This window comes from Sorex fumeus, unplaced genomic scaffold, assembly GCF_029834395.1.
Source record: "Sorex fumeus unplaced genomic scaffold, SorFum_2.1 ptg000044l, whole genome shotgun sequence".
Taxonomy (NCBI): domain Eukaryota; kingdom Metazoa; phylum Chordata; class Mammalia; order Eulipotyphla; family Soricidae; genus Sorex; species Sorex fumeus.
Window position 1 is genome coordinate 28,599,113 of NW_026606101.1, and position 27,584 is coordinate 28,626,696.

The window sequence follows — 27,584 nt, forward strand, 5'->3', positions numbered from 1 at the left end:
TCCTGTAGGCAGAGTATACTTTTCCTACTGATTTTGGACACATGGCTTACAGTGGTGAAGGAACTACATGTAGAAGTATATTGTTTTCAAATGGGACTTTAAGAAGCTTGATAGGCATCATTAAACCTTCTTAGAAATCTGATTTTCCCCTTGAAAAAAATCTTGCTTCATGCAGTCATTGATGCTTCTGGATTGGTACTTCAAGAACACTGAAGCAAACTGGACCGAGACTCAAAACTGTGAGTCCAATCTGACCCAGAAAAGCCTAACTAGAGTCTTCTGAATTATAGATGGCCTGGAATTCTGTGAGTATGAATTGACTGTATTGGAACTAAAATATTTGTGAGTTATTATGTAGCATTGTCATAGTAATAGCTTATTGATTTACTATTTTTCTTAAATGTCTACTTTTTTTTCTCTGCAAAGCTGAATAGGACAATGTAGAAATAACATTTGAGTGCTTCTTACTTTGCTCTTTTTAAAACCCTAGAACATCAGTTAAGCAAACAGCTCCCCATTTCCTCTTTCTTACTGCCCTAGGAAATGAGTCAAAAGAACTTCCTAAGCCAAAGGCACTGAGCCCCGCCCACCTAACCAAATCATGATACTTTAAATGATTCTTAACATCAAATAGCTCATTATTCCATAGAGGAAAATGAGTAATTCTCTTCTTGTGAGCCCCAAGTTTATAATACATAAAGACAAAGAAAAGGAAGGAAATCTGCCATCTTTTTCCTAGAACCTGGGAAAACATTTATCTTTCCTCCCAAATTTTTGATAGTTTCTGAGTTTAGAGACCTAAAACTAGGATATGGGGTCAGGAATAGGTGTTGAAGATTTGACGTTGCACTTGAATATCTGCAATACAGGCAATTACTATTTGCTTTCTTCAAGAATCCAATAATATTGATTGCACTTTGATTTCATTCTTAGGCAAATTTTTATTTCATCATTTACAATGAAAGTAATTGTAAACCTGCAGTTTGAGGTTAATTATAACAAAGCCAACAAGAATACAAATATTTGTTCTGTAAAATTTATCCTTTGATAGTTGTTATGTAAGGGCCAAATTTAGTGCAGTGATTTGACAATATGAAAAACAATTTTGGAGACCTGAGTTTGAGTATTTCTAGGCATAGTCCCAAAAACCCTGAGGGCCACAGGGGTGTCCCTAGGGGACCCTAGTGCCAAAAGGCCATAGGAGCATCACATCGTCAAAACCTAATACTGAATTGCCTGGTTTGGCTGACTATTATAAGGAATGGCCCCAGGTCCTCTGAGCACTGTTTGGGAGTGCTAAATCATAATATAATTTTAAGTCATAACTTGATCAATACCAGTTTGTTGTCCCTTCCCTTCCCATCACTTCCCATCTTCTCTCCTCCCCTCCAATTATCCCTCCCCCTACACTTCCCTTCCATTCCCTACTCTTCCTCCTCCCATCCCCTTCCTCCCCTCTTTCTCTCACTTGGATACTCTCAAGTGGTGCTCAGGAAGTTCAGAGTCTCTTGCAGCCATTATCAATCAGCTAGGCCAGGCCAGCAGTTCAATGCTAGAGTTCCAAAATGTACTATGGCTTGGAACTATGGTGCCTGGGATTGCTATGCCACATCAGAGGTGCTTGAGTCTCCAAGGCCATAACCAGCAGTGCTTGGGGACCTCCAGGGCTGCACTGCATAATGCTTAATAAATCATTCAAGGCTGGGGATCCAATGGATTTTGCCAAGTGTAAGGTATCACTGTATCATTGGCATCCCATTATTCAGCGGTTTACTTGAGCAGGTGCCAGTATCGTCTCCATTTGTTCCAGCCCTGAGATTTTAGCAGCCTCTCCTTACTTGTCTTTACCAACACTGCCGTATTGGAGTATCTTTTAGGGCCAGGGAAATGAGACCCGTTATTGTTACTGTTTTTGGCATATCAAATACTCCACAGGTAACTTGCCAGGCTCTGCCATGTAATGTATGCTTCTTAATCCCTGTACTCTCTCTATGGCCCTTGAACCTTCCTTATTAGGATCCTCATAACAAGTAATAGCCAAGATTTTAAATGAGAAAAAAATGTTTATTACCCCCAATGTTACATTGCATTAATATTTTTTCTTTCTGACATTGAACAAAGTAAGAGATTTTGTTTAATGTCAGAAAATTCTTAGTTATCTCAAATGAATTTCTTGACTGGGTTTAGAATTGTGCTTCTCATAACATTTACAAATAATGCTTATAAAAGTTTAGAAAAGTGGTAATACTGACTACATTGGCGATACAAGAATTTGGGAAGAAAGGTTCACTTTAGAGATATCAATTTTGTATGTCTTCCTTTATGTGATGATCAGCAGAATAGAACGCTTCTATGTCACCTGTAATAGTGAAGGTTTGAACTTTGTTCAGCTGGATATATTTAAAGTCATTAAAATGTAACAGATACGAAAGTAGTTATGTACCATCCACTTAACATTTCCAAGATGAATTATTACTTTACAAAGCACATTTAAAGTCAGGTCTGTTTTTTATCACTGCTGAATGAAAAAGGAAAAATAAAGCCAAAGAAGATGCTGAAGTTCAGTGATGTAGTAAAAAGTGAAAAGGAAAGGAAAACGACATTCCATTTTCAAAAGACTACCAGTTCTGCCTTTGAAGTTGAGATTGTTCAATTACCATGGAAAGTAAAAGATGTTCCGTAATCATTAAATTGTCATTTCCCTCCATCCTGAACACTGCAGTGCATTTCCTTTCTTAGTGAAGCAAGATAAATTGTGTTCAAGAGTCTCCATGGAAAGGATACTTTTTTCCCTTTTTCTATGCTTTCTAATGAATGAATATGATCTTGAAGCTATCCTTACCTCTTTTTTATCTCCTTGAGCCCTCTCTCAAAATGGCATTCAGATTCTTCGACCTTTGTGAGGTTTTATTGCTTCTGGGAGCTTTTCTCCTTAGTATTTAAGAAGTTGAGTGTGAACTTATGCTACCTTTAAGGTGCTGTAATCTCTACTGCATATTTGGTCTTATCTGAGATGTCATAGTTGGTACTTGTATTCATATACAGAGTAAAACAAAAACTTGAGTTATTTTGAAAGCATTTTCTCTGTTGAATTCTAAACAATAAAAAGAATAGGATATGTAATGATTATTGTTTGACTCTGAGTTTCTGCTTGCTTAAAAATTTGTTTAAGATTAAATTATTATTTAGTCTCTGATTTGCAAAGTTGTTTTCAACAGGGTCTCAGACATGCTGTTTCTCCACCTTTAATCCTATCTCTCTATGAACCCCATTTCTCACCGCTCACTGGTGACCACCTCTATCGAATACCTCACCTTCAGACTCCTTAAAGGATGCATTTCTAAGCTTAGTGATTATAGTTTGTGTCTCAAGCTTTCAGAGAGACTCTACTCTTACCTTTGAACACATATGCTAAGAACAGGTCATTGTTCAAAATGTCTTATTGTTAAACACAAGCAGATAAAGCTTAGTGAGATGGCCTCATCTAGAGAACTGAGCCACTGTGATATGAGATTACTCTCCAATTTTGCTTCCAACAGTTTCATCAGCCACTCAAACCTGATATTATTTGTTTACAACATTGTCAGTACCAAATTTGTTCTTAGTCGTTTCCCACTGGTTTGGTGAATATAATTATTTACTTGATTTTTTCCAAGGATCTCTTATATCTTTATGCTTAGTCTCTGCATTGCAACTCCATTATGTTTCACTCAAGAGACGGACAGAAGCAGGACCAGAGATGCATTTCAGTGGCAAAGATTTTGCCTTGCAATGAAGAAGAGTTCCCTTCTCCCCATATCCACACCAACACCAGTTGCTTTTGTTCTATTGGATATGTGCCAGTCTCTGTGGTGTGAGATGATGTCTCATTGTTGTTTTGATCTGCATCTCCCTGATTAGTGATGAAGAGCATTTTTTCATGTGGGTTTTTTTTTTTTTGGCCATTTAGATTTCTTCTTTTAGGAAGTCTCTGTTCATTTCATCACCCCATTTTCTGGTATTTTTTGGAAAACAACATCAAGATTTCTCAAAAAACTAGAAATTAAGCTCTCATTTGACCCAGAAATACCACTTCTGGGAATATATACCAGAGATGACAAAAATACAGTAGGAATGACAACTGCACATGTATGTTTATGACAGCAGCACTATTTAAATAGCCAGAATCTGGAAAAAAAACAGTGCCCAAGAAGATATGACTGGTTAAAAAACTTTGGCTCATCTACACAATGGATACTATGCAGCTGTTAGGAAAGATGAAATTTGCATATAAGTGGATCAACATGGAGAATATCATGCTAAGTGAAATGAATCAGAGTGAGGGGGACAGACATAGAATGACTTCACTCACTTGTGGAATATAAAGTAACAATGGGAGACTAACACCCAAGGATAGTAGAGATAAGGGCCAGGAAGATCACTCCATTGCTTGGAAGCCAGGCTCACATGCTGAGGGAGAACACAGCTAGGATAGAGAAGGGACCGCCAAGTAAGTAATGATTAGAGACCCCGCTCAGGTTGGTAGATGCATATAAAATTAGACAATGGACCAAACATGATGGTCATTTAGTACCATGTATTGCAAACCATAACACCAAAAAGGAGAGAGTGAGTAAAAGGGAATGTGTCTGCCACAGAGGTGGGGGAGGGGGAGAGTTGGGGTGAAGGTGGCAGGAGGGATACTGGGAATATTGGTGGTGGAGAATGGGCACTGGTGGAGGGATGGGTACTCAATCATTGTGTGACTGAAATGTAATCACATAACTTTTTAAGTCTGTAACTAAATCTCACAGTGATTCATCACTAATCATCAAGGAGATGCAGATCAGAACAACAATGAGATATCATCTCACACCACAGAGACTGGCACACATCCAAAAGAACAAAAGCAACTGGTGTTGGGTAAATGTGGAGAGAAAGGGACTCTCCTTCACTGTGGTGGGAATGCCGACTTGTCCAACCTATTTGGAAAACAATATGGACGTTTCTCAAAAAAATTAGAAATTGAACTCCAATTTGATCCGGCAATACCACTTCTGGCAATATATCCCGGAGAATAAAAAGTTACAGTAGAAATGACATCTTCACTTGTGTGTTTATTACAGCACTATTTACAATAGCCAGAATCTGGAAAAAACCCGAGTGCCCGAGAATAGATGACTGATTAAAAAAACTTGGTACATCTACACAATGGAATACTATGCAGCTGTTAGAAAAGATGATATCATGAAATTTGAATATAAATGAATCGACATGGAGAGTATAATGCTAAGTGAAATGAATCAGAAAAAAAGAGACAGACATAGAATATCTGCACTCATTTGTGGAATATAAAGTAACATAATTTGAGACGAACACCTAAGGATAGTAGATATAAGGGTCAGGAGGATCTTTCTATGGCTTGGAAGCTGATCTCATGTGCTGAGGGAAAAGGCAGCTGGGATAGAGAAGGGAACACTAAGTAAGCGATGTTTGGAGGGATCTCTTGGTATGGTAGATGTGTGCTAAAAGTAGAATATGGACCAAACACGATGGCCACTTAGTACCTGTACTACAAGGCATAACAACCAAAAGGAGAGAGAGTAAGAGGGAATGTGCCTGCCATGGAAGCATGGGGTGGGGAGGCATGGGAGTTGGGAGGGGGATACTGAGAAAATTGGTGGTGGAGAATGGTCATTGGTGAAGCGATGGGTATTCGAACATTGTTTGAAATGCAATCATAAAAGTTTGTAAGTCTGTAAATGTATCTCATGGTGGTTCATTAAATAAAATTTAAATCAAAACAAAAAAACAAAGTCTAGTAGTACTCAGAAGCCATACTTTTCTTATATAAACGTGTTTTTAAAATATTTTAAAAAAAGAAAAGAAAACCAAAAGATCTTGCTTTGTATGTATAAGGCTCTGGATTTAATCTCTAGCACTAAGAGCCAAAAAAAAAAAAAGACTAGTAGAAGTCTTACCTTTAGAGTTTCATTTCTATAAATAGGTGGCATGCAACCATATAGTCATTTATAGAAAGGGTTCTGTCTTTTGCTTTTGAGACCAAGCTTCAATATTTGTCCTCTTCCGCTTTATTTTTTACATATTGAAGACAACAGCCTGGGACTCTGTGCCAGGCTGTTTTCACATGGGACGCCCCAGAGTGGAGTGGATAAGAGCCCTCCCCACCCCAAGGGATCCAGCCCTGCAGTCGACCTCCACTACTCAACCGCTGCCATGCACTAGGTTCTGAACCACAGGGCCGTGATGCAGCCTTGCGACACATAATAAGACACATTATAAGACATTCCCTACCCATTTTCCATAATTACCACACCATATTGATGGGGTTCAGACAGTAGGTAACAAATCATAGAGAGAAATGCATAAATACATGCCTCTTGGAGAGACTGGCAAGCTACCGAGTGTATCATACCTGCACGGGCAGAGCCTGACAAGCTCCTCGTGGCATATTCGATATGCCAAAAACAGTAATGACAACAGGTCTCATTCCCCTGACTCTAAAAGAGCCTCCAATTGTTGGGAAAAGATGAGTAAGAAGAGGCTGCTAAATCTCAGGGCTGGGAGGAATAGAGATGTTACTGGATCCCACTCGAGTGACTCAAGAACAAGGGGATGACAAGGATGACAGTGACACAGTGATTGAAAACAACAAATGTCTATCTCAGCCTGGTATTCTTTGGTCTCTGTATTATGGAACAAAACCAAAAACAAAATGTTTAAGTATTAATGTTTGGTGTACCCAAATTCATAACCAGAGAACAATTCTTCAATAGTATACAACTATTACTACCACTACTACCTTATCAATTGATGCATGCTTTCTGTAAGGACCCCATATGAGGCAGTTATTTTTACAATATTTTGCCAGGACCAGAGCTGGTGATATTAATAGCTTACTCCTGGCACTGTTCTCAGGGATCACTCCTAGCAGTGCTCAGGGGGATCATGTGTAGTTCCACGGGTTGGCCACGATCTTGGCTAGTATCTAAAGCACTTGTACTATCTCTCCAGCCCAAAGCATTTAAATGATAATGCTTCTCCAAGTTGAACAAACATTTTTACCTGAAATTTTTGAAGGAGCAGGGGAGAAGAGATAGGTGAGAAGCAATGGGGGCAAGAGCTGAGGGTATTAAGTTACACTGGTAGTGTTAAGGAATGATAGAGCTAAATATCCAAACCACAGAATCAACAACTCTGAAATCATGAGATGCCAACTTTAATGATAAAACTTAAACAGTGCCTGTCAAGATTGCAAGTTGGGGCTGGAGGCCGGGGGTGTGGATAGGAGAAGGAACTTGGAAAAACTGCTAAGGGGAAGCTGACACTGACAATGTGATCAGTGTTGGAATATTAAATGTCAAAAATTTAACAATAAATAACTTTGTAACTCAAGGTGCATAATAAAAAAATTTGAAATAAAACAAAAAATTGTTATAGCTCTTTTAAAAAGTATTAGAAAAATTTTTATTTTAAAATTTATCAGACCTTGGGGCTGGAGCAATAGTATAACGGGTAGAGTGTTTGCCTTGCACATAGTTGACCCGGGTTCAATTCCCAGCATCCCATATGATACCCTGAGTACTGCCTGAGTACTGGAGTAATTCCTGAGTGCAGAGCCAGGAATAACCCCTGTGCATCACCGGGTGTGACCCAAAAAGGAGAAAAAAATGATCAGACCTACAAATTGGAAAACTTGAAATTGCAATTCCTACAAAAGTACAACTTATCAGACTTAATCTTAGATAGAAAATTTGAACAGATTGATTAGTAGTAATGAAATTAAATCAGTAATAAAAATCTCACACACAAAAAACCCCCAAAAATCCACGACCAGAATGCTTTACTGTGAATTTGACCAAAAATTCAATATAGGATGAATGTCAATTCTTTACAAATTACTACAAAAAAATAGAATGGATGAAATTCTTCCAAACTCATTTTACCAAGCCAGCATTATCTTGACATCAAACGTGATAGTTATGTCAAAAGAAAAGAATATTTTAGATTCATAGCCATAATAAACAAAGATGCACATATTCCCAACAAAATATTAATAAACTAAATTTATTAAAGATTATGAGTGATAGCACAGCGGTAGGGTGTTTGCCTTGCACGCAACCAATATGGCCAACCCGTGTTCAATTCCTCAGCCCCTCTCGGAGAGCCCGGCAAGCTACCGAGAGTACCTTGCCCGCACGGCAGAGCCTGGCAAGCTACCTGTGATGTATTCGATATGCCAAACACAGTAACAACAAGTCTCACAATGGAGACATTACTGGGCCCACTCGAGCCAATCAATGAACAACAGGAAGACCGTGACAGTGACCGGACCATGATGAGGATCATACACCCTCATTATTAAGTGGAATTTATTTTTGAAAATCCAGAATATTTCAACACTGTAAATAGTTTAAAATGTCACATCAACAAAATTAAGTGTAGAATAATTTGATTATTTCAATACAACTGTAGCACTGTCATCCTGTTGCTCATCAATTTGCTTGAGCGGGCACTAGTAATGTCTCCGTTGTGAGACTTGTTACAGTTTCTGGCATATCGAGTAGGCCACGGGGAGCTTTCCAGGCTCTGCTGTGCAAGCTACTCTTGGTAGCTTGCTAGGCTCTCTGAGAGGGACAGAGGAATCGAACCTGGGTCAGCCACATCAAGGCAAACACCCTACCTGCTATCGCTCCTTACAAAAAGGAATAAAGGAAAGAATCAAGCTATGTCTACCTATTAAGAAACAACATTTGCCAAGGCCATGAGAGTTCAGTCAGGAATCTTCTAAGTCTGGAACACCACTGGTCCCAGGACTAACCAGGGCAGGAGGAGAGCAGGAGACAAAGAATGTCACTGAAGGGAACGCTGCTGGAGCTGGCCACGCAATGTGGTGGCCGGGAACTTCTCAGGAATGCGTGCAGGATTCCAACTGGGAACTGGCAGGTGCCCTATCACCCAGGGCAGCACGAAATGACCTGCAGAAGGGGAAAAAAGCAGGACATAGGAGCAGGTAGTGTGCCAGAGACCCAAACTCAGCGCAGAGAAAAGACTTTGTTCAGGAGGCTGCATTAGCTAGGCGACAGGTGACTTTCGGGTGAAGTGATTGCCAGGGAGGAAGGCATTTAACACTCATATATGATTTAAAAAGTGAGTATAGAGGAAATGTAACTCAATATGCGGAACTTTGTGACCTTGGACTTTGTTCTCAATGGAACCCAGGAGCAGAGATCTTCTGCCTGCTTCTCCCAGTTTCCTGTGACCCAGGGGGTCACACCCACAGGCCACCTCCTGCTGACTCCAGATAATCTCCTCATTGGTCACTCTCCAGAACTCATGGCTGCTTCTCCCGGAAGGAAGCATAAAATGAGGGGCGAGTGAGAGTTCTCCACGCCCTAATGGATCCAACCCTGGCAGCCGACTTCCATTACCCAACCACTGCCATGCTCCAGGCTGCTTTCCACATGCTCAGGCTGAGTCTCACATATGAGTGAACATATTCCTGGACCACATGGCCACGAAAGCCATCACATCATAAGAGACATCATAAGACACTTGCTACCCATTTTCCATAATTACCACACCATATTTGTTAGGATTCAGACAGTAGGCAACAAATCATAGAGGGAAATATATATGTATATATATATATTATATACACATAATATATATATTATATACATATAATATATAATATATATGTCTCGGACAGCCCAGCAAGCTACTGAGAGTATCCCACCCACACAGCAGAGCCTAGCCATGGCATATTCAATATGCCAAAAAAAGTAACAATAATGGGTCTTATTCACCTGACCCTGAAAGAGCCTCCAAAACGGCAGTGTTGGGAAATACAAGTAAGGAGAGACTGCTAAAATCTCAGGGCTGGGATGAATGGAGATGTTACTGGCACCCGCTCGTGTAAATTGATGAACAATGGGATGACAGTGATACAGTGGTACAGTGAACTCAATATAATAAAGTCTATCCACAACAGATACACAAATAGTGGCATATCTACAGACACAAAAAAACTGAAATATTTTCCTTTAATAACAGGAAGAGTTACACAATGAGAGAACTGATCCATACAATTGAGTTGGTGGGTGCAGAGGAGCATTCAAAGAGAGGGATGCTGGGGCACTTGGGAGAGTGGGGGAGTACACTGGTGTTGGTTGTGATCTTGGATTTCTGTGTGAGAGACACTTTATTACTTGGATTATAAATCACAAAATCTCAACTAAAACATACTAAATTAAAAGATCGGGAATGGAAAGGATGGCCCTCTTACCAATATTGTTCAACATGTAGTTGGAAGTCCTAGACAAAGGAATTAGACAAGAAAAGAAATGATAAAATACATCTAAATTTGAAAGGAAGCAATTACACTGTATTTACAGAAAATATGTACAATAACAAATATTTACATTTATTGTATTTAAAACAAATACTTATAATATAAAACAACAAATGTATGTAGTATTTTCTGATCTCATGATATTGCTTGTAGAAAATCCTAGAATTCAGCAAAATTCCACTAGTACTAATAAATTCACTAAAGTTATTGATACAAAATCAATATACACAAATCTGCTATACTTCTATACAGTGATGATGAACTATCATAAACAAATTAGGAAGAGAGTACCACTTACAATAGTATTAACAAGATCCAGAGATGCATTTAATTATGAAAGTGGAAGACATGTATACTAAAATCTATAATACATTACTGAAAGAAACAGAAGATACAAATAAATAGAAATGTATTCCATGTTCATGCTCATATATTGTATATGTCATTATTTGAAGAATTTAATGAGCCAAAGTTAACTGGCAGAATTACTATTGTTAGAATATCTCTACAACTAAAGTATGCTCAATGCAACTGCCATCAAAATTACAGTACCATGTTTTACACAACACATTACAGTGCCATGTTTTACACATTATAAGAAACTTAATACCCATCTTCCAGAATTGCTGCATCATATTTGATTGGGTTCAAATATGGTTTGAACCATGGGAACACCTACAAGGGCTATTAGAGGCTGACCCAAAAGTCTCTATTCCTCTCAGAGAGCCTGGCAAGCTACTGAGAGTACTCTGCCCGCATGGAAGAGCCTGGAAAGCTATTCATTGTGTGCTCGATATGCCAAAACCAGTAGTTACGATGGGTCTCATTCCCCTGACCCTGAAGGCATCACCAATATTGCAGCATTGAGAAGGATGAGGAAAGAGAGGCTGATAAAATCTCAAGGCTGAACTAGGCTGCCAAAATGAAAAAAGACACAAATGATTGTCTGTGCTTTCAATGCATGTACACTAGCATCAGATGCATCCATCGAGAACCTGATGGCACTAGTGAGTAACATCAATTACAACATCTTTGGTCTGACTGACACAAGAAGGTATCAATCACATCACGCCGTTTTCGACACTGAAGAACTGTTCCTCGGAACATGCAATAAAAGAGGCGTTGAGGGCGTCAGTGTCCTTATCAACACAAACTCGGCCATGAGCATTGGTTCATTCAAATGCCTAACAACCCGAATCAGATGATTACACTTGAATAGATGTAGCTCACTGCCGGCAGTTTCTATCTTCGTTGTCTATGCACCAACATCCAATTATGATGAAGGAGAAATAAAGAAGTTCTACATGGAGCTGGAAAAGTTTATAAAGAAGACCACACCTCTACAAGATCATTGTGAGTGATTTTAATGCCAAAATAGGACTGAGAAGATCAGCTGAAGAACTCCACATCGGGACCCATGGCCTAGAATGGAATGAACAGGGAGACTATCTGAGTTCATCATGTCCACCAAGAACATCCATGGTAACTCACAGTTCCAGAAGGCTGAATCTAAACATTGGATATGGGAGTCTCCTGGTGGATGGTTCCACAATGAAATAGACCACATCATATTCAATCAACAGTTTTGCCTGACCGATGTCGCTGTTGTTCCAAATTCCAAACAGGATTGAACCACTGTCTCCTTCATGCAACACTGGACTTCATAGAGCGGGGAGAAAGGGCTACAAAGTTTAAGAAGAGAACTCCCAGAATGACCACCAACTGGGAGCTCTTTGGCACTATTGCTGCAACATGGGAAGATGCCGTTGTTGCCAACATTGACGAGGAATACGATCAACTGGTTCAGCATCTCCACGATTGTGCGAGGAACACCAAGAGAGAGATAGTAACAAAAAAAAAAAGCCTGTCTTCAAAAACTCTTGAGCTTATTCGCCAATGTGGTTTGGCGCATGCCTCAGGCAACCGCAAGCGAACATCTGAGCTTGCAAAGCAGTGCAGAGATGCAATAAAGGAAGACCTCAAAGAGAGAAGAGCAGAAGGGCTGGTAGATGTGCCAGAAGCCGGGAAAAGCATTTGTAATGCCCGCCTGTCCTTCACCAACTATAAGACCAAGATGACTGCCCTCCGACATACTGATGGATCTATCACATCTTCCAGAATGGCAATGGAGAAGATTATCCATGACTTCTACACAGATCTCTTTGATAGCAACATTCACCTGCCCACATACCAAATTTCGCAGGATGGATATGTAGTTCCCAATGTTCTCCCATCCGAAATCCGACATGCCACTTCATCGGTAAAGAAACAAACAGCACCCGGCCTAGACAAGGTCAGACCTGAACACCTGAAGAACCTGCCATCAGTACTCATCAATACACTGGCTCGGCTCTTTACACGCTACCTGTCCAAATGCAAGATTCCGTCCCAATGGAAAACCAGCAGGATTGTACTACTGTTCAAGAAGGTAGACATCCACAACATTGGAAACTATCGCCCCATCTGCCTATTGTCTATCATCTACAAGCTGTTCACTCAAGTCATCCTGAATAGGATTGGCAGAAGACTAGATGAAGAACAACCATGTGAGCAAGCCGGGTTCTGAAAAGGATTCAGTACCATCGACCAATCCACATGATAACCAAGCTTATTGAGGTTTCTCGGGAGTTCAAGATGCCGCTCTGTCTAACGTTCATTGATTTAAAGAAGGTCTTTGGTTCTGTCAAGACGGAAGTGATCATTGAAGCCCTAGTCAATCAAGGCTTTCAAAGTCAATACTTCAGGATCCTCCGTGAGCTGTATTATGGATTCACTACCAGGATCTCACCATTCTACAAAGAAGTGATCATTGATGTCAAGAGAGGGGTTCAGCAGGGTCATACCATTTCACTGAAACTCTTCAGTGCCACCCTCGAGAATGTCATGCGACGACTGCAATGGGAACGAATGGGAGTAAAGATAGATGGTCGGCAACTACACTACCTCCGCTTTGCTGATGACATCGTTCTAATAATAGCAAACATTAGCCAAGCAGTACAAATGCTGGCCGACTTCGACCGTGAGTGTGGAAAGGTCAGACTACAGCTGAATCTTACAATGTTTATGAGAAACAGCCTCATTCCTGACACTCCATTCGCTCTCAATGGAATGACCTCTTCAAATGCAACAGTTATGTGTACCTAGGTCAAGAAGTCAACATGACAAATGACCTGGCACCTGAGTTGCGCAGGAGGAAGAGAGTGTCTTGGAATGTCTTCAAGAGCTTTGAAAAAATAGCTAAGAGGACAAAGAACCTTCAGGTCCTGGCACATCTCTTTGATTCCACTGTTCTTCCTGCATTACCATATGCCTCAGAGATCTAGGCCCTACAAAAACAGTATGAGAACACTATTCGGGTCTCTCAAAGAGGAATCAAAAGAGCTATACTTGGAGTATCACGTTTCACTCAAATGAGAGAAAGAATCCGGAGTTCGAACTCGATCGACTGTCAAGAATCAGGAACACTGTCTCTTTTGCCAAGGCGTTGAAAATCAGACGGGCTGGACATGTAATGAGATTTGGAGATGACCACTGGACTAGAGCCTTTACGACTGTATTCCATGGGAGGTCAAAAGACCACGTGGCTGTCCACCTACCTGATGGGCTTCTTCATCAAGACCCTGAACGATCGGTTTGAGGCTCTTTGTGTTCCTAGAACGAATAGACGGCATTGGGCTACACTAGCACGCGACAGGGACAAATGGAGATGTTACTGGTGCCCGCTAGAGCAAATCGATGATTAATGGGAAGCCAAGTTATCAAGTTTTACACAAATGAATAAAATTATCTTAAACTTTGCATAAAATCACAAAGAACCCCAAAGAGCCAAAGTGATGTTGAGAAAATTTTCAAAAAGCTATAGAAATTATTATTTATTTTAAATTATGTTACAGAGCACTCATTTGTGGAATATAAAATAACATAGTATGAGACTAACACCCAAGGATAGTAGAGACAAGGTCCAGGAGTATTGCTCCAAGATTAGTACCCTGTCTCAAGTGCTAGGGAGAGGGCAGTTGGGATAGAGAATGGGCTACTCAGTCAGTTATGGTTGGAGGGATCTCTCGGGATGGGAGATGTGTGCTGAAAATAGACAAAGGACCAAACATGATGGCCTCTCAGTTATCTGTATTGAAAACCATATGCCCCAAAGTAGTGAAAGTATATGAAGGAAAGTGCCTGCCATAGAGGAAGAGGGTGGGGTGAGGTGGAGGTGGTGGTAGCAATACTGGGGACATTGGTGGTAGGAAATGAACACTGGTGGAGCGATGGATGTTCTAACATAAAATGACTGAAACTCAATCATGAAAGCTTTGTAACTGTATCTCCTGGTGATTCAATAAAATTTATAAAAATAAAACTATGTTACGAAATTTTAGTAACTAAAATTTTGTTTTGTGGCCACTTCTAGCTATACTCAGGGCTTATTCATGGCTATGCTCTCAGAGTTCACTCCCCTGATCATGTCTGCTATCATGGATGCTATATAACTATATGTAAGTGCATTACACACTGTGCTAACTCTCTAGTCAGCTGCTATTGCTGTCTTTTCCCCAATGTTTACTCTTTTTGTTACTGATGTCCTTAAATAGTCTGTAGTCTGTATAGTCTCAACTGTCCTTTGTTGTTTAAATTTCTAACGTACATTATGTTCCAGTTTGTACATTATATTCAATCTTCATGGGTCAATGTGTCTAACTGCATCTGACTTCATTTGCATATTCTCATCATTCTCTCTCTAAAGTAGTAAGTCAATCATGAACAAACTTTTGTTTTACTGAGTTCATATTATTTTAGAAACATCACTAGAATAATCTTGATTGAGATTATGAACTCAATTTTTAGCAACTCAATAAGATATAGTCAGAGATGTGATTCTAAATTATTTGTAAGCATTGTTTGGTTTTGAGCTCATATAAATCTATTATTTAAAATTTCCATGATGATAATTTTATTTAAATGAGAATTGACAGAAACTTCTTATTTCAATAGTGTTATGTTAAATGGTAGGTATTCAATGAAAAGTATTCAATCATATTGCTCTCCCTAAGAAAGCATGATGTTCTCAATTCAGAGAATGGCTCACAGGCAAAATATGTCTTTCTTTATGAGTGTGAGGCCATGAGTTTGATTTCTGATTCTGCATTTTCTTTCTTGCCAGAGGCAGTAAGCCTGTCCTGGTGGTTCTATTCGGGATACACCTCTCCCCCAAATGAGGGAGAGCATGTGACACATATTGAGGTGTGTACAAGTATAGCAACTAAAGTGTGCAACAACTAATGACTGTGTTAACTAAAAGATCTACCAGTGTTAAGGTTGAATTAGGCACTAATATGTGCATGACTATCAAACTAAAGGGGTATGAATCCTGAGAAGCAAGTGTGTGAGAAAATCATTCATTATAATAGCAATTGTAATAGAAGTAAGGAAGTGGGAAAATAAAAAATAAAGAAAATATGATATTAATTCAGTTGCCAAATTTTTCAAGTGCTACTCTTTTTAATAATAGGATTTAGAAAACATCGTATACACTATTAATAATATTAATTACAAATAGAGGTTGTATCTGCCATAGATATCACAGATGTTAACAGATCTTTGTCAGAATTTATAGGGGGTAAGCTACGGTTCAAAGATATGGAGGGCAAAGAGGTTTAACTAAGATGTACAACTTGCAGTTGTGAAATAGGTGGCAGAGATTGAAATAATATTCAAGCATCTTTAGGAATTCCAGTTAAATATTTTTCATTAGTCTGAGTCTTTTTGCTCTCAAATTATGTGGTTTTCTAGTACCATAAAGCCAACAAATATTTTAAGGAATCTGAATAAGTTAAAAAAGAAATTATTTTCCTACAGACTGGTGAATGGAACTAGATATTCAATAATTATTTGCTGAATGAATCAATGACAAGAATCTTCAGATAATCCTAATCAAATTCTGTTTTCTTTTCCTTAATGTCTGTGTTGTGAAATGTTATCCTCAATTCAACCCTAAATCTACTTTCCCAGAAACAGTGAGTGGTTTTCTACAAGTATGCTATTTCTGGGATCTTGTTTGGCTCCGGTATTTTTTTTTAAGTCTTGACTTTCCAGATTTGAGTAGCAGCTGCTCTTTTGAATGATATACAGAGCTACGCATGCTTTTTTTTCTGACTGCTTCTTTCCTCTTGAGCCCCAGAGGGTTTGACATCAAGTACTGTGATTAATGGTGCCTGAGTATTTCCTTGCCCTCCTCCACACTTTCACACTATAAGCATCTTTCTTTAGAAACCACCATCTCCATCCATGTCTTGATTTTGTATGTGCCTTTTTTTTGTAACTAGAATCTACTTAGCAAGTCTCTTTCCCATTCCTTTAATGTGCTTCCTGTCATTTTGTTGTATATTATTCTCCTTTTATTCACCAATTTTAGCAGAAAAATCATTAATTTTTCTACTTTTGTGAAATTAAGTTAAATTTATTCATCGCCCATCACAAATAGGTGGTATTCTAGCCTTTCCACATCGTGACTGAAATATTTTACCCTTTCCATATATTACTCTTATACGTTCTGTCTTATAAGGTAAGAGATGCTATTCATTCCTCCAGTGGTTATCTGAGGTAAAGTACTTTGTTAATTAGTTTGTAAATTTATACATTATAGCTGGATCATCCAAATCTTGTGTTGTTTTCAAATATAGAGTTAGTGATATATAGAAGGTCTGCAATGTTTTGCCATTTTGGTGATAAGAGTATACCACTGCTGTTTTAATTTAAATTTACTTCATTTATAAATGGGTAACTGGGAAATTAGAATTGAAAAGGCTGTTCTGAAAAATAAAGTTCTCCATTCATTAGGCTACACTGAGAGTTATTATCTCCCTTCTTTGTCAAGACACAGTTTCATGTTAAGGAACCTTAATTGCTTCTTCGTTCCCTTAATGGAATTCTTCACCACTCCTGCTTACATGAATTTGTAACCTGACTAGAATTCTAGTTATTGGGTCTGCCATCAACATCTCTATGGTCCCCTTATCCCCCCATAAAACTGAACTGATGTTCAGCTTTGTAACTGTTCAACTTTTTTTATCTCTCTAGATTTGTATCATCTGTTTCTTAGACTTTTAAATGGATTTATCATCTACTACTTATTTGATCATCTACTACTTATAATCATCTACTAATATATCATCTACTAATTTGTCATCTATTATGTACCTGTTGGTGCTCTCAATGATCAGGTCTTAGTCATCATTTCTTAATGGAATTCATTATCTTAGCTCACTATTATCTCAAAATTATAGTCAAATGTTCTATAGCACAGTGGGTAGGGCGTTCACCTTACAAGCGGCCAACATGGCCGACCCGAGTTCGATTCCTCCACCCCTCTCGGAGAGCCAGGCAAGCTACCGAGAGTATTCGATATGCCAAACACAGTAACAACAAAGTCTCCGATGGAGACGTTACTGGGCCCGCTCGAGCAAATCGACAATCAATGGGAGGGCCTTTACCTTTACCTTTACCTTTTATTAATAACTTATTAATATTTAATTTTGAATGCAAACAATTTCTTGAACTTCCCTACCCATCCTCAGCCGTTTTACTCCTTCCAGACCTGCTTTCGCTTCTTAAATCCTTCTCTGAATTATATTACTGTTTGGATACATGTACATGCAATAGAAACCAAAAAATATAATAAATCTTTATCTTCTTCATTAAACCAATCCAATTCTATCAAATAAACTACATAAATCCACTATAAATAATAGATCCATATTTAAATACTACCTGTAACTATCTTTTGTCTGTTCTTTTTCATTATATCCTCACCCATTTCTTCTTTCTAGATGTTTATAGTTTAATAAATATAGATATAAATTAATTGTATTTTAGTTAACATTACAAAAGTCCTATTGTGGGTGACTGTGTTATGTGGGCATGGCTTCTGGGATTTCTGGAAGTACGTTGAGGGAGGTTGTAAGGGCATTTGCCTTGCAAAGCTACCTGCTTTGACTTCAAGAAGACCCCAGGGTTCTCAGACTGAAAGCCAGTGTACAGAGAATTTTTGTGGTTTGGAGTATCTGCAGAGATTTATCCTGAGAAAATAGATTTGGGTCCTTAGTATGGTGACAGCTCTCAGGTGTGTGTGGTTGTGTGACTTTAGCAGGGAGGGCACTCAGCTCATCCCACCCTACATCGTCCCAGAATTTTCATCCAGGAGACCAGTGTGTCCATGCATTTTATAGTCATGGGTTGCATCTCCTGGGGAAATTTAGTCATGAAGCTATAGAGCAGGGCCAGTGTATGAGCTTACATGACTTTGATTTATAATGTCATTGTATATTCCATCACCACAATACAATCTCCTCATGCTATTCTCAGTTTGCCTCTACTTTTCCTCTCCATTTCTCACTACTACTGACTACTTGGTAATCTCAATTTTGTAAAGGTCAAGAATTTTCTCATTGTTTGATATGGGTAGTCTCTCATTTTGTTCCGCTATATACCATAGATAAATGATATTTGTTCTTGTCCCCCCAGTTGTTTCACTTAACATAAGAGAATTCTGAGTTGAATGAAACTGTAAGATTTCTTCTTTTTATAGCTGTATAGTATTCCATTGCACATATATTTCATGGTTTCTTTATCCATTTATCTGTCCTTAGACATTGACATTGTTTTAATGTCCATACTATTGTAAATAATTCTTCGATTAACATAGATGTGGGCTGGAGCAAAAGCATAGAGGATAGGGCATTTGCCTTGCACGTAGCCAACATGGTTGGCCCAGGTTCGATTCCTCCACCCCTCTTGGAGAGCCCGGCAAGCTACTGAGAGTATCTCGCCTGCATGGCAAAGCCTGACAAGCTACCCATGACATATTCAATACACAAAACACAGTAACGATAAAGTCTCACGATGGAGACGTTACTGGGCCCGCTCGAGCAAATTGATGAACAATGGGAGGACAGTGACAGTGACAACATAGATGTGTGTAAATCTTTTTTAAAACTAATGCTTTTTTGGTGAAATATGCAAAAGACATGGACACTCAGGGTTTTATGAAATATCTATCTTTGCTTTTTTTTTTGAGAAGCCCCATACTGTTTTTCATAAATGCTGAAGCAGATGGTATGGTTAGTAGTGTGTAAGGGTTTCTTTTTCATCACGTCCTACCAAACACTAATTGTTTTCAGTATTATATTGGGGATGCTCTAAAGTTATACATAGGTAGAGCAAGGACACTTTCTGGTGATACTTGACAACCTTCCAGGAAACTTAATGATTGAGTTCATGATTTGATGTTGTTGCTCAAGTTCTGCAATTATTGAATATAAAGAATATAAATATAGGGGCTGGAGAAATAGCACAGTGGGTAGGGTGTTTGCCTTGCACGCAGTCGACCCGGGTTCGATTCCCAGTATCCCATATGGTTCCCTGAGCACCGCCCAGAGTAACTCCTGAGTGCAGAGCCAGGAGTAATCCCTGTGCATCGCCAGGTGTGACCCAACAAGCAAAAAATAAAAAAAGAATATAAATATAAAGAATTATTTGGGACCACCTTAGAAATCCTTGGGTTTCCAGGATCACACCTGGCAGTGCTTGGGGACCTCCTGGGTTGAATTTAATGATTCTTGAGAAACCCTATGGTACCAGAGACTCAATCAGGGTCAGTCACATGCAAGACACTCACCTTAATTCTTGCCCCATCTCTCCAGGTCCTGTATATACTCTTTATGATATAGTTCATTCTCACTAGTGAGAGGTTATCTTGTAGCTATTCTTAGTTTGTATTTCCTTGGTATTAAGTGACTATGAACATATTTTCTATGTGTTCTGGGTATTTGTATGTCTTGTTTTGAATGTCTCCCTACTTGTATGTTTCCCCATTTGTGGGTGAATTCCTATTTATTTTGTTGTTGTTGAGATTTGTGACTGCTAAGGCTTTTTGTTTTGTCTTTCTTTTTTGGCCTTATCCAGCAGTCCTTAGAGTTTGCTCCTGGCTCTGGCTCCAGGATCACTCTTGGTAGGCTTGAAGAACAATATGATTTGCCAGGAATCAAACCTTGGATGGCTGCCTACAAAGCAGCCCCCTACCTGCTTTATTATTGCTCTGGCCCTGTTAGTATTTCGCAAATCTTAGCACAGCATGTAGGTGTTTGCCTTGCATGCAGCCAACCAGGGTTTGATTCTTCTACCCCTCTCAGAGAGCCCTGTAAGCTCCCCATGGCATACTCACTATGCCAAAAACAGTAACAATAAGTCTCACAATGGAGATGTTACTGGTGCCCACTCAAGCAAATTGATAAACAACTTGGGAAAGTGCTACAGTGCTAGATATTAGCACTTTATCTGATGTAGTACTGTAGCACTGTCCTCCCGTTGTTCATCAATTTGCTCAAGTGGGCCCAGTAACATCTCCATCATTGTGAGACTTGTTGTTACTATGCTTGGCATATCGAATATGCCACATGTAGCTTACCAGGCTCTGCCCGATGTCCGAGATACTCTTGGTAGCTTGCCGGGCTCTCCGAAAGGGGCAAAGGAATTGAACTCAAGCCGGCCTGGCCAGCCGCATACAAGGCAAATGCCCTACCACTATGCTATCATTCCATCTGATATACAATGTGAAAATATTTTTTCTCATTTAGTAGTGCATATTTTATTTTCATTTTTTAAATTATTTATTTATTTTTTATTTTATATTTTTTATTTTGAATACCCATCCCTCTACCAGTGACCATTTCCCACCACCACGGATCCCAGTATCCCTCCCCACCCCCATGCATCTTTTAATTTTAGCCAAAATTTCTTTTGGGATGCAAAAACATTTTTATTCAACGTAATGCCAAGTTATTTTTTTTCTTTTTATTAGTGAAACACCATGAAGTACAGTTGTAGATTTACAATTTTTTGTGCTTGGGTTTCAATTATACAATGATCAAATACCCATCCCTCCATCAGTGCCCACTTTCCACCACCATGGATAATATCCCTCCCCCCCCATCCCACACTGCCTCTGTGGCAGGGCATTCCCTTTTGTTCTCTCTCTACTTTTGGGTGTTGTGGTCTGCAAAAGAGGCATTGAGTAATGTCACGTTATTTTTGAAATTTTTTTTTCCTGATGGAAATCATTTCTTCAAATCATTGAATATACTTCTGAGGTCTATATTCTCAATTGTTATGCCTACATTTTTCTCAATTTATGTTATATATTCTAGTGAAATCTCTAGGTTTTCGATATATTTTGTGTTAAATTATATGTATGATTAACATCATTTCTTACCAGTAGTAGTACTATTATCAAACATCTGAATCCATTTTCTTCTTCTTTTATATTCATTCTTGCAAAATGAGCTGTGCCAAAGGTGATAAACAGATGTGTTTCTCTACTGAATATCATTCTCCAGAGGCATAGCCTCAAGAAAATATATAAAATTACAGATGCATAGCACACTGGAAAGGAACTTCCCTAGCTTGACTCTGACTCGCTCTCCAGTTGTGTTTGCCATTTGTTTTTTGAAGTTGTCTTGCTTTTTCATCTCCACATTTTTAATATTTGACTAAACTCTTTTTCTTTTCTGTGATGCCTTTTTCCCTCCTTATTTCCTTCATCAGCCAAACTCAACTGCTTTACAATCAACACGTTGTAATCTTCTCTAAGAAAGTTTCTTACATCTCCAAACAAGACTAGGAGTATTTATTACTACTTTATGAACTAGAACTCTGAGCTCTATTTGAGCTTCTTGCCATATGTACACCTCTTGATTTTATCTCCTATGTTTTAATTTTTTTTTCAGCAACAGAGATTGAGATCCTAGGACTCTGCATATGCAAGACAAATGCTCTTTGCTGAACTAATTCTCTAGTTCTTTATTTCTGAATTTAAATGAAATATGTAAGTCTTAAAAAAAGAATTACTTTATCTTGCTGACATCAAATAGTCAATTCTTCCTTCATTTCCCAGTGCCAATCATTTCTACTCTTTTGTTACACTTCAATTTTCTCTAAAAAAAAAAAGGATTTAATTGGGACTGTGCCTCAGTATTAGAGTGATTCTAAGAATAATGATATCATCCATTTCAATCGTTATTCATCGATTTGCTCGAGTGGGCCCAGTAACGTCTCCATTTTGAGACCTGTTACTATGTTTGGCATATGGAATACATCACGAGGAGCTTTCCAGGCTTTGCCGTGCGGGCAAGATACTCTCGATAGCTTGCTGAGCTCTCTGAGAGGAGCCGAAGAATCAAACCTGGCTTGGCCGGGCCAACTGTGTGCAAGGCAAATGCCCTACCACTGTGCTATCGCTCCAATTCAATAATAACTACATTTATATTTTATACAAATATAAATATTTGTATTCTCCAAAATATTAGGAGAGTGTTGGGAGATAGACATTCTATATAAGCTAAATTATCAATTATCAACAGAAATTAATTGATGGCCTAGAATAATATCATGGGCGTATTTTATACAGGGTTAAGTGGGAAATATTGACACAATTCAGGATTAGAAACAGTGATGCTGCTTTTGGGATTGGTGATGGCAGCAGGAAAGGAGAGTTGTTGATTTCTCTAATGACATATTTATTTCAATTTTAAGTATTTCTGTTTTTAAAAATGTGTAATCAAACATGGGCACTGCACTGTAGCACTGCACTGTCCTCGTCTTGTTCATCGGGCACTAGTAACTTCTCACAAGAAGTTGTAAGATTTGCTGTTACTGTTTTTGGCATATCAAATAGGTCACAAGGAGCTGCTGTGCTGGCGGAATACTCTCGGTAGCTTGCCGGGCTCTTCGAGAGGGATGGAGGAATCAAACCCAGGCCGGCTGCGTGCAAAAGAAAATGCCCTACCCACTGTGCTATGGCTCCAGCCCACATGGGCAACTAAATAAAAGAGGAGTATATTTACTTCTCTAGGATGTTACAATTTAGTGAGTTGATAATTATCAAGGTGCTTTGTAATTTAAATTATGATTTAACTATTTTATTTTATTAGGAAAATTTTGGATTACTTCCAGGAAAAAAATGATTATGAGAGTTGTTTACGTTCACTACATATTTTGGAATAAATTTTTATTGGGCTTGAGCGATAGCAGGGCTGGAGCGATAGCACAGCAGCAGGGCATTTGCTTGCATGCAGCCAACATGGCCGACCCGAGTTCGATTCCTCCGCCCCTCTACCCGTGACATATTCGATATGCCAAACACAGTAACAACAAAATCTCACGATGGAGACGTTACTGGGCCCGCTCGAGCAAATTGATGAACAACGGGAGGACAGTGACAGTGACAGTGAATGCTTGTCAATATCTGCATTACCATGATAGTGACTTTACTTAAACTATACACCATGGCATCAACAGTATAGAATCTACTAAGATTAATGTTGTCATTTATACTCATCAGTTATGAGGAGAGTTAATTTTAAATGGAATTTGGTAGATTTTTTTTAAAAAAATTTGAATATTTTCCTTTAAAAAGTTGTTTTATAAAACAAGTTAACAAATGATAATTTGTTCCATTCAATATTTTAACACCAATCCCACCAACTTGGTAGATTTTTTTAAAGGAAAATAAAGTTTCTATTCTTCATAAGAGTTTGCAGAAGTTATCAAAAATGTTAAAAGGAAGAGAAAGAGTATCTACCATTAAGAAGCTCATGAAATGTTGACATGAACTCCTCTGTGAAAAGCATATGAAATGATTCTCAGCATGCAGTTGCTAAATGTTAGCACCAAAATATTAGTTTATATAATATTTTTTCTTTATAATGAGTCAAAATATTGATGCAATTAATTTTGAGTGTTGTGAGATTTCTTTTTAGTTTTGGTTTATTTTATTAAAAAGTCTAATTTGTTAATTTCAGGAAAGAACTGTACTAAATAATTCCTACAACATTTTAAGTTATGCTATTATATGAAATTTCTACCATTTTTCTAAACATTATTTGGTTTATGAGTTTTTTAAATAATCAGGTAAGATGGTATTACAGGTCTCTGTCTCTTGGTTTCTCTGGACCATGAAGAAATGTTTTGTGAGAGTTTTAATGAGCCATTTCCTTATTTGGTAATAGCTTTATTCTTATCATAAAAGTAAAATAACATGTCTTTTAAAGCGTATCTCTTACTGTTTGAAGACCCACTCTTGTTTTCTGGAACTCTAACTTTCATATCTGTTACACATAGCACTTACACAATGCTCTTTCTTTCTGTTTCTATAAGTATGACAAATACTGCACCAGTAATACTGTTTAATGTTCTAATAAAATAAACAAATTATAGGAAAGTACTTTGGCTTTCTACTTCTTAATTACTATAATTTGGGTCCCAGCTGGGGCTCATCTCTGACAATCTTCACTCCATCAGATAAAGTGAAATTGTTTAAAACTATTCTGGGTTTGTTATAAGCAATGGACCAACTTCTAAAAGGTTTATCTCAAAGTTGATATCTGATTAAAGCAAAATATTAAGGTTGAATCAAAATGAAAAATGTTTTGAGACTTCTCCCTGTTCAGACGATACCATACCAATTTATTATCGTGATGAACCTAGAGACATCTTTTATTTTAAGGCTTCATTTAGCAGTTAGAAAAACTTTTAAAAATACATTTTTATATATCTTTCATACTGAAGATCTACTAAGTGACCAAAACCCAGGAATTTTTGAAAGAACTCAAAAGAGTGTTAGGGAGTTCATTTTACTGAAAAGGTGAATAAATAATGATGAATATATCATGAATAAAAAATAGCACAGCGGTAGGGCGTTTACCTTGTGAGCAGATGGCCAGGCAGAACTAGGTTCGATTCCTCCGTCGTTCTTGGTGAGACTGGCAAACTACCGAGAGTACCTTGCCCGCACGGCAAAGCCTGGCAAGCTACCTGTGACATGCTCAGGGCGTACTCCTAGCTCTACAGAGGGATCACTCCTGCAGGTGCTTGGGGGGCCATAAATCAGGGATCAAACCAGGGTCAGGAGCAGGCAAGGCAAACATTTTACCTCTATACTATCTCTCTGGTCCCTGCTTTTTCTTAGCTTGGAGTGGAAATAGTTGTGACAAAATTAGGCAGATTAATTAATGGGCCATAAGGATAAAAAGGGAGTCTCAATGGCAGAATCAGCATGAGAACCAACCGTGAAGCAGGTTTTTACAGCTGTGGAAGACAGTGTTGAGAAAATAAAATCATCATATTCACTGAAGGACTTCAATGGCTTGGGGGTGGAGCTGAGAGCTCAAAGAGGGAGTAAAAGTGGGAGGGAGCCCTGGCCACTCCAGACAGGCAGTGGTGATGGCAGCTGCAGGACTCAACAGCAGCCAACGCTTGACTTTGGGCATGAGCCCAGAGCAGGAGTCGCCTAAATTTCTAGCACAGGATGTATGTAAAGGTCAGACTACAGAGGTTGGGGGAAGTTAAGGGCCAGAGTGGAATAAACTGCCAGGAACCTCCTCTGGGACAAGCATGGCAATGTGACAAGCTTTGAAATGGACTGAAATTCTAGAGACAGGAGGAAATCCCAGTCTGATGGAGGGTGGGGGGAGGGGGAGGCCGGGCACCTTTTGGGAACTCAAAAGCAGAAGTATGTCTTAAAAAGAACAAGAATACAAAACACTGGCAGGAGAATGGAGAGAGACATGAGGAATTGTAAATAAACTAAATTATCTTTATTTGTATCTAAGCACCAATGTATGATATATATGGTAATTGTAAAGAAATATAAATGACATTATGATTCAAATAGACAACAGGATAGGTGTAGAAATCTAGAATTGAAATAAAACTTTGGGGTAAAAAAAGGAATAATTAGAGAGAAATAAAAACAGAGGAAATGATATAGAATGAAATAGAATCAAAAATAGATATATTTGTATTTTGGGGGCATTATTTAAAATAAACAGAATAACAAATGAATAGGTATTATTTAAGAATAAGAAATCCACATGATCTATCAATACTACACCTAGGCATAAGCCTAAGGATATGAAATTACTGAAATGCTGACCCTACCAGTTCTCTCTCTTTTTAGGGGTGGGAGTCATTCCCTGTGGTCACTTAATCACTTAACTTCCCGTTAGTCTTCGATTTGCTCGAGCGGGTGCCAGTAATGTCTCCATTTGTCCCTGTCGCGTGCTAGTGTAGCCCAATGGCATCTGTTCGCTCCGGGAACATGAAGGGCCTCAAACCAATCATTCATGATCTTGACAAAGAAGTCTGACCATCTGGTAGGTGGGCGGCCACGCGGTCTTTTGACATCCCATGAAATCCAGTCAGCTTTAAATCTCATTACGTGACCAGCCCATCTGATTTTCGACACCTTGGCAAATGAGACAGGGTCCCTGATTCTTGATCGTCGACGGATGTCAGAACTCCGGATTCTTTCTCTCATTTGAGTGAAACGTGATATTCCAAGCATGGCTCTTTCTATTCTTCTTTGGGAGACCTGAATAGCGTTCTCATCTTGTTTGCGTAGGGCCCAGGTCTCTGAGGCATATGTTAATGCAGGAAGAACAGTGGAATCAAAGAGATGTGCCTGGAGCCAGAGGTTCTTCGTCCTCTTAGCTATTTGTTCCACGCTCTTGAAGGCGTTCCAAGCCGCTCTCTTCCTCCTGCGCAGCTCAGGTGCCAGGTCATTTGTCATGTTGACCTCTCGACCTAGGTACACATAGCTGTTGCATTTGGAGATGGTCGTTGCGTTGAGAGCGAATGGGGCGTCAGGAACGAGGCTGTTTCTCATAAACATTGTCTTCGTAAGATTCAGCTGTAGTCCTACCTTTCCACACTCACGGTCAGAGTCGGCCAGCATTTGTGCCGCTTGGCTGATGTTTGGTGTTATTAAAACAATGTCATCAGCAAAGCGGAGGTGGTGTAGTTGCCGACCATCTATCTTCACTCCCATTCCTTCCCATTCCAGTCGTCGCATGATGTTCTCAAGGGTGGCACTGAAGAGTTTCGGTGAAATGGTATCACCCTGCCGCACCCCTCTCTTGACATCAACGATCACTTCTTTGTAGAATGGTGAGATCCTGGTAGTGAATCCGCAATACAGCTCACGGAGGATCCTGATGTATTGGGCTTGAATGCCCTGATTGGCTATTCATTTCGATATGCCAAAACCAGTAACTACAACTGGTCTCATTCCCTGTGGTACTCAGGGATTACTCCTGGCTCTGGGATTGGAGGACCATATGTGGTGTTGGGGATCAAACCAACTGCCTTCAAGACAAGGGCCCTACCTGCTGAACGATCA